This window comes from Chenopodium quinoa, unplaced genomic scaffold (genome assembly GCF_001683475.1).
Source record: "Chenopodium quinoa cultivar QQ74 unplaced genomic scaffold, ASM168347v1, whole genome shotgun sequence".
Taxonomy (NCBI): Eukaryota; Viridiplantae; Streptophyta; class Magnoliopsida; order Caryophyllales; family Amaranthaceae; genus Chenopodium; species Chenopodium quinoa.
The window spans coordinates 1610625-1618911 of record NW_018742616.1 but is presented as its reverse complement, the minus strand read 5'-3'; the positions used below and the strand labels follow the sequence as shown (position 1 = coordinate 1618911).

Below are 8287 nucleotides of genomic sequence, written 5' to 3'. Positions count from 1 at the left end.
CTATATTATTAAGATTCGTTGATGTAAAAGTTTCAAAGATCATATAAATATCTATCAACGTAACTTAATTCAAATTATCAATCAATTTTTTTTTTTTAAATAGATAAAATTAGCTTTTTTACCTCTCATTATTTGATTCATTTTTTAGTGCTAGCTTCATGTTTTTGCTGAGAAACTAATCTTCACAGCATTGATTTAGGTATTATATTGCTTTTTTTTTTTTTTTTTGAGATTTGGTTTAGAAAAAGAAATACTAGAGTGTAAATTAATGTACTATATGCAAGTGTTAAATGCAACATTTTATTGCATCTATCACATGTTATAAAGTTTTTTCCGGTTACATGTAAGTTATTATTATTATTATTATTATTATGAAAAATCTAATCTTTGATTAGTTTCCCTTTCCATTAAAAGATGAAGCATTGATCAAATAAGTGCATTTATTCAATGTTTGAAAAATAAATGAGCCATAACATGTATATTAGATATAAAATAAGTTGGGCCAAGCCATGGACGGGGATAAAACATGTAAAGAAGATTAATAAGGGTTCTGTTTTTCTATAATTTTTAGAACGTCTAGTTATGAAGAAATTGCTAAAACATTGTTCGTTTGGCAGATTTTCGTCGAAAATTTTTGTGGAAGGAGAGATTTTGGAGGGCTTAAACATGGCTTCCAAGTTAGAGGAAACTCGTGAAGCTGCAGAAGATGTTGATTTGGTAATATATTAGTTGGTGTTCATTTAAATTTACATTTTTTTTTTTGGCAAATTGGCATATGATTGTTGTAAATGTAGATAATTTTGTTTGTATGTACTTTATGTGCAGGAAAATGTACCAATTGAAGAAGTATTTGAGAGTCTTCAATGTACGAGAAATGGGTTAAGTTCTGATGAAGTTGAGCAAAGAATTGCAAAATACGGATACAACAAACTTGAGGAGAAAAAGGCAAGTGGGTGAATAATGGTTAAGAGTAGGTCACGTTTTTATCTTATGTTGTCCAGATATAATAAACATGTTTCAATTTAGCTCATAAAATTACGAACTTTCTTTTCTATCCTTTTTGTATCCGCCGAGGCATGGTAGAGATGGCGGATAATTTGATTCTAGCCTTTAATCTAACACAAATTGTTATAGATGAATTCCAAATCAAGCGTGTCTTATGATTTTGAAATAGAGGGAGTAATTAATATCTATTAGCAAAGTGTTATGTTCGTTTGATTTGTGTTATATGAATTTTCCAAAATGTATAGTACATTATTACTACTTTGTATGATTTAAGAATTTGCATGGGAAATTTTGTTGGTTGACAGGAGAACAAATTACTGAAATTCTTGGGATTTATGTGGAATCCTCTATCATGGGTCATGGAAATTGCTGCTATCATGGCTATTGGCCCTTGCTCATGGAGGGGTAATTACTACCTTTACTCTCTTCCTCTTCTCAACTCTCATGATGTTAATTTTACGTCGACTTCTCATATATAAGCAAAAGTTTTAAATTGATTTAAGGATTTCACATTAAAAAAAAGTTCAAAGGTGTTTTTGACACCACACTTTTTCATGTATGATTTATACTACAAGTACTTTGTACTCCATATGTTATAAAATTCGGTAAATTTATTTAACTTTGATCCAATATGAAATTAGACCTACAAGTTTTTATTTAGCATCTAGGTTATTATAAAATTTGCCACACCGAATGTCATAAAAAATAAAACCAGAAAAATGAATTGTTACTCTGTTTTCCTCTGTTTTATTTCCTTTTTTTAATTTAATTTTATTAATATTAGTAGTAGTAAAAGTTACATTTGTTTATCATCAGTATTTAATCTAAAATGAGTACGACTGATGGAGTGTTACATTTAGATACGTACAAAATTTTAATGTTATGATACTGAAGGAAATTTATTGGGTGTATTTTATTTTTTAATTAAAAAAACAGAGGAAAGGACCAGATTATCCAGATTTTATAGGAATAATAGTGCTGCTGCTGGTAAACTCAACAATCAGTTACATAGAAGAGAACAATGCTGGCAATGCAGCGGCCGCTCTTATGGCTCGTCTGGCCCCAAAAGCTAAGGTACATATATCAGTGTTATATTTCTTCTGTTTCATAAATATTGCAACATATAAAGTTTTACTTTTACGTGTTGGAAAGTAATTGTAAAAAACTTGTCGTATTGTAACGTATTAGTTAATCAGAATCGTTAATAAGAATAAATAAATTTAAGTAGGTCCTAAGAGATGGGGAGTGGAATGAAGATGATGCAACAAGATTGGTACCAGGGGATATTATTAGCATCAAACTTGGAGATATTGTACCTGCTGATGCACGTCTTCTTAATGGTGATCCTCTCAAAATTGACCAGGTTAATTATCTTCTTATATAATTGTTACATTATAGTATTATACATTGGCCAATCTGTATTTTATTTGGTTATTTTTATTTATTTAATTTTTGGTCAGTCACTCAGCCGGCTAAAGTGCTATACATGTAGTTAAGCATGCAATGATAATGTATTTTGTCTTTCATTATCTTCATCTGTCTTTATAATGAAAGGATCAATATAATAGTGGTTCTACATATTGTTGAAATTAAAAGACCGTGACAAAATGAAAATAATAAAGAAAAATCCTTCTCATGTACGGAGTAGATATAGTGGTACACATGTCTATAAATTCGACATCCAAAGACCACGACATAAGAATTTATGATTATTACGGTTCATTTGGTGTTTGGTATCGACTAAACTCTATGAATGGTCGAACAAGATATAGTGTAATGATTTTACCAAGATAATATTTACCATATTCAAGACAACCGTTCTTTGTAAGAGAACACAAATGTTTGTAAGCTAATACGAACTTCTATTGGCTAGATGTTACTTAATTGTCAAACAAGACGACCAACAATTACTAGCTAGCTTTGCATTAGGCTATGTACAAATATACGCCTTTCAAAATTGTCCAAAAATGTCACATTAGGACTTGTATCATATATTAAAAACCTCTATAACTTGAACTTTACACAAAGGCTAACAAGGTTAATAATTTCGCTTAACAAAAAATTATGTAAACTTAGACTTTCAAAATATGCCTTTTGGTAGCATAATTCTTAGCAAGTATAAGAAATTTTGTACTTATTAATTATTGTTCGAAAGTTTTGTTACTTTTTTTTTTCTTGACATTGGCTTCCCTGAAAATGTAACAGTCAGCACTTACAGGAGAGTCACTTCCAGTGACTAAACATCCAGGAAACCAAGTTTATTCAGGCTCAACATGTAAGCAAGGTGAGATTGAGGCCGTTGTTATTGCAACCGGCATCAATACTTTCTTTGGCAAGGCTGCTCATCTTGTAGAAAACACTAATCATGTTGGCCATTTCCAAAAGGTCAGTGCGTTTTTTAAATTCTAATGCTGCATTGTTTAATTTTTATGTAATCATTGGTAATCTTATAATGTGCAACTTTCGGTTGTTGGGCTGCAGGTTTTGACATCAATTGGGAACTTCTGTATATGCTCAATCGCGGTTGGAATGTTGATTGAAATCATAGTAATATATGCATTGCACCAAAGGCCATACCGCGTTGGCATAGACAATCTCCTTGTCTTGCTTATTGGTGGGATTCCTATAGCCATGCCTACTGTTCTCTCTGTTACTATGGCCATTGGCTCACATCGCTTGGCACAACAGGTATTTTTTTAGTTTAAAACTATATGTACTCGTGTAAAAATAATAGTCACGTGTACTATCTATCACAAGTCCTAGGAGTCTAGGACCATGGCTTTAAAAAAATGTGAGCTGATAAAGACGGTCTTAATTTGCAGGGCGCAATAACAAAGAGAATGACAGCAATCGAGGAAATGGCTGGCATGGATGTTCTTTGTAGTGACAAAACTGGCACACTGACACTTAACAAGCTAACTGTTGATAAAAATTTGATCGAGGTTTTGTATACTTTCCTTAATTAATGTCACAAAATTAAGTACTATACAAAATAGTGACATTATTAGCTTATTGCAGGTATTTGCCAAAGGTGTGGATAAGGACATGGTAGTGTTATTGGCTGCTAGAGCATCGAGAACAGAAAACCAAGATGCTATTGATGGTGCTATTGTATCAATGTTGCCGGACCCTAAGCAGGTATATTTTATACATGTGTAGGCTAGCTACTAGGTGGTCGTTTGGTTGACATATAAATACACGTGAAGTTACAAGTAGTCTTACATGAAACATGAGTTTTGATCTAAGTTGTTTTATGTTTTTGAGAGAAGGCAAGGGAAGGGATCAAAGAGGTTCATTTCCTACCGTTTAATCCAACTGATAAAAGAACCGCGTGACTTACATTGATGAAGCTGGTAAAATGCACAGGGTTAGCAAAGGTGCACCAGAACAGGTATAAACATTTTCAGAAAATCAGTAAAAAAAAAATTGTATTTACATTGCTTCACCACCTTAATAATATGTCTACCTTAACAGATTCTAGAGTTGGCTCATAACCAATCAGCAATTGAGCGTAGAGTTCATACAGTTATCGACAAATTTGCTAATCGTGGACTTCGTTCTCTTGGTGTTGCTCGCCAGGTAACCACTGCATGATCTTGTTCCATGAATAATGTGTTTCATTAGTAGATTTAATCATCTTATAAAAGGGTATAATATAATGTTATTTTTCTTAAAATGCATAGCTGTTTAAGGCATCATTGCTTGTACAATAGTACTTTACCATGCCATTATATTTTCTTGTAACTCTGTGTAGGAAGTGCCTGAAGGTACCCAAGAGAGCCCAGGTGGTCCATGGGAATTTGTCGCGCTTCTACCACTTTTTGACCCTCCCCGTCATGATAGTGCTGAAACAATCAGAAAGGCTCTGGACCTCGGTGTCAGTGTTAAGATGATTACAGGTTGCTACTTATATTGATCAACCTTAAAAAAAAACAATCTAACTCAAAAGCAGGGAAATGAACCTAATTTTTGCTTGTTATTACTTTTTTGTTAATTAAATCAGGGGATCAGCTCGCGATTGGGAAAGAAACAGGAAGGAGGCTTGGAATGGGCACAAACATGTACCCCTCTTCAACTATACTAGGAGACAACAAAGACAGAAGTCCTGATATGCCACCAATCGAAGAACTAATCGAAAATGCTGATGGTTTTGCTGGTGTTTTTCCTGGTAATTGTCCTGCATTTTTCAGCGGTTTTTCAATATATTATGTTTATCTTGTTCACGTAAAATGTTTAATTCAATTGCAGAACACAAGTACAATATTGTAAAGATACTGCAAGAGCGAAAGCACATTGTTGGGATGACAGGCGATGGAGTGAATGATGCCCCTGCATTAAAGAGAGCTGACATTGGTATCGCGGTTGATGATTCTACTGATGCTGCTAGGAGTGCTTCCGATATTGTTTTAACTGAACCCGGGCTTAGTGTTATCATTAGTGCTGTTCTTACAAGCCGTTCCATCTTCCAAAGAATGAAAAACTACACGGTACTACTCGAGTACTCGTACAAGAAAATTATTATTTAGCATCATGTAAACATTTTAGTCATAGTATGAATCCTGATACTGTAGTTTCATTTTTTTTTTTTTTTTTTCCTGCAGATATATGCAGTGTCCATTACCATCCGTATCGTGGTAAGAACTAATTTCTAGTCATTATTTCTTATAATCTAAACTTATATAGTACTTATTCCGTTTCTTTAAAATTGCAACAGTTTGATATGGCTCGTTATATTAAGTCATGGCAAACATACTCTTAATGATGATGTATTGTTATGTGGCAGTTGGGATTCATGATGCTATGTGTAATTTGGAAATTTGATTGCCCACCTACCATGATTCTAGTGATTGCAATCCTTAATGATGGTATGTTGATAAACATTTGCTACAAATTTGACGATCAATTAAGCTTATGATATGTGGTTTTCAACTTGCATAGATTGTGATTATTAGATTCAATATATGTGATGACTGATGAATGATTTTAATGTAATGTAGGTACCATAATGACCATATCCAAAGACAGAGTGAAACCGTCTCCGACACCTGATCGATGGAACCTCAAGGAAATATTTACCACTGGAATTGTCCTTGGTAGCTACCTTGCTACCATGACTATTGTTTTCTACTGGGCAGCTTCCGACACCAGCTTCTTCGCGGTACCTAAAACCTGGCCTATAAAAATTCTACCATTCATGTTTTGATTATTAGATGACATGAGAAGTAATTGGAGCCATTTTCGATACTAAAATACTAGATTTAACAAGTGATAAGAAAATACACGTGAAGACAAATCTAACAAGTAACAAGACCGCGCATAGACAAATCTAACAAGTAACAAGACCACACATTAAATTATTTTCTATAATTAGGGTGAATTAAACACTATGTTTGTTCCTAATTAGTCTTTATTGGTTTATATTTTTTTGAGCAGGAAAAGTTTGGAGTAAGAGATTTAAATCAATACAAACACAACTTATCAGCCCCAGGAGTTGAAAAAGATCTTAAGGAAAGAATGGCATCAGCTATCTATCTTCAAGTTAGCATTATAAGTCAGGCACTTATCTTTGTAACACGAGCTAGGGGTTGGTCTTTCACCGAAAGACCTGGCTTTCTTCTAGTTGTCGCCTTCCTCATCGCCCAATTGGTACGTAATATTAGTTGTCACATTACTAGTTCACATAAATTACACTATCAACATGACAATTAAATCTGGACTATATAGTACCTATAGTATATTATGGTACTACAAATATGTGTACGTGTTCTTTTCGGCATAACTCGAAATTGTGTAATGAAATGCAGATTGCTAGCATAATCTCGGCAGAAGCAAACTGGGATTTGGGGGGAATAAGAAAAATTGGATGGGGATGGACAGGGGTAATATGGTTGTACAACGTTATGACTTACATGCTTCTAGATCCTTTAAAATTCGCGGTTAGATATGCAATTAGTGGAAAAGCATGGCATCAAATGTTCAATAATAAGGTACTCTACTACACTAACTATTCACATTATTTTATTAGTTACTTTGTATTAAATTTTAGATTTATTTTTTCCGAACTTATTTTAAAAATGAATTTGAATTGGGGTGGCAATAGACCGCGTTTAGGGATAAAAAGAGCTTTGGAAGGGGAGAAAGGGAGGCGGCATGGGCGGCAGAAAGGTGGACGGAACATGGTGGGAGGAGAGCTGAAGACATGAAGGGTTTTTTTAGTGAGAGACACTCTTTCAGGGAACTTCATTCCATGGCTGAAGAAGCTAAGCGCAGAGCCGAAATTGCTAGGTTATTTCCCCTTGCCTAAAATTATACTTTGTAGGATATAGTTCGTGCATAAAATCTTGTATAGACCTGATTTTGGAATTTGAATAATGAATCTTATATTCTTATCGAGTTTAATTTATTATTGTTGTTTTTTCAGGCTCAGAGAACTCCAAAGCAACTCAAGTAACTAGAGTGATTTCCTATTTTTCACTACTTCACCACTACCTAACTATTATATGTGAATGGGATGAATTATCTAACTAACAAATATGTATAACTTGGTTTGATACTTCGTATTACACTCGAAGTTTTGCGTAATGTATTCTATTTTTTTTATTATCATATAAACATATATTTATTTTTTGACATTCAATTACTAAATTAATGGAGATCAACTTTTAATTATACTATAAGAATAATCGTTATTATAAAGTCCTGAAGGACGAGATAGAGTAGGTTTTACTTTTGTCATCAAATTAGTATCGTAGTGTGCCATGCGACACATGAACTAACTAATGTATAAGCAATTAAGCTTGTATGTTAATCAACATCTCAATCACGTATATGCTAGTATAACAAGGATTTATCACCATGTTTAGAATTCGGGGAGATAACAAGTACGAGTAGCTACTAACGTAGTTTAATAGTGGTGTATTACTATCTTGGACAACTAATAATTTGCAACTTAATTTTTGAAACATTTTGCTCTTTTGATCTCTTACATAAAGTTATCGGCCACAATTAGCAACCACCATAACCATTCAGGACATCATCTTAAGCATGTACAACCATGACTATATGCGATACCACCGTACTGAACCCATCCGGGCTTAATCTATTAATTATTAGTAAAACAAAACATGCTGATGTCATCAACCCTTTAAAGTGTCTTACGTGTCAAACTCTCATTAAAAAATTTCCCACCAAATTTACATATGATGTCATCATTTAATTTTTAGTTTTTTCCTTTCCTTTTATTTGCTAAAAATAAGGACTGAGTTAGTTTTGAAACTAAAAA

At 33.4% G+C, this 8287-nt stretch overlaps 1 pseudogene; it reads left to right on the top strand.

Annotated features, from left to right (window-relative positions):
* The first annotated feature begins 520 nt into the window (after positions 1-520).
* LOC110721538 lies at positions 521-7459 on the top strand (annotated as a pseudogene).
* Positions 7460-8287: the final 828 nt, after the last annotated feature.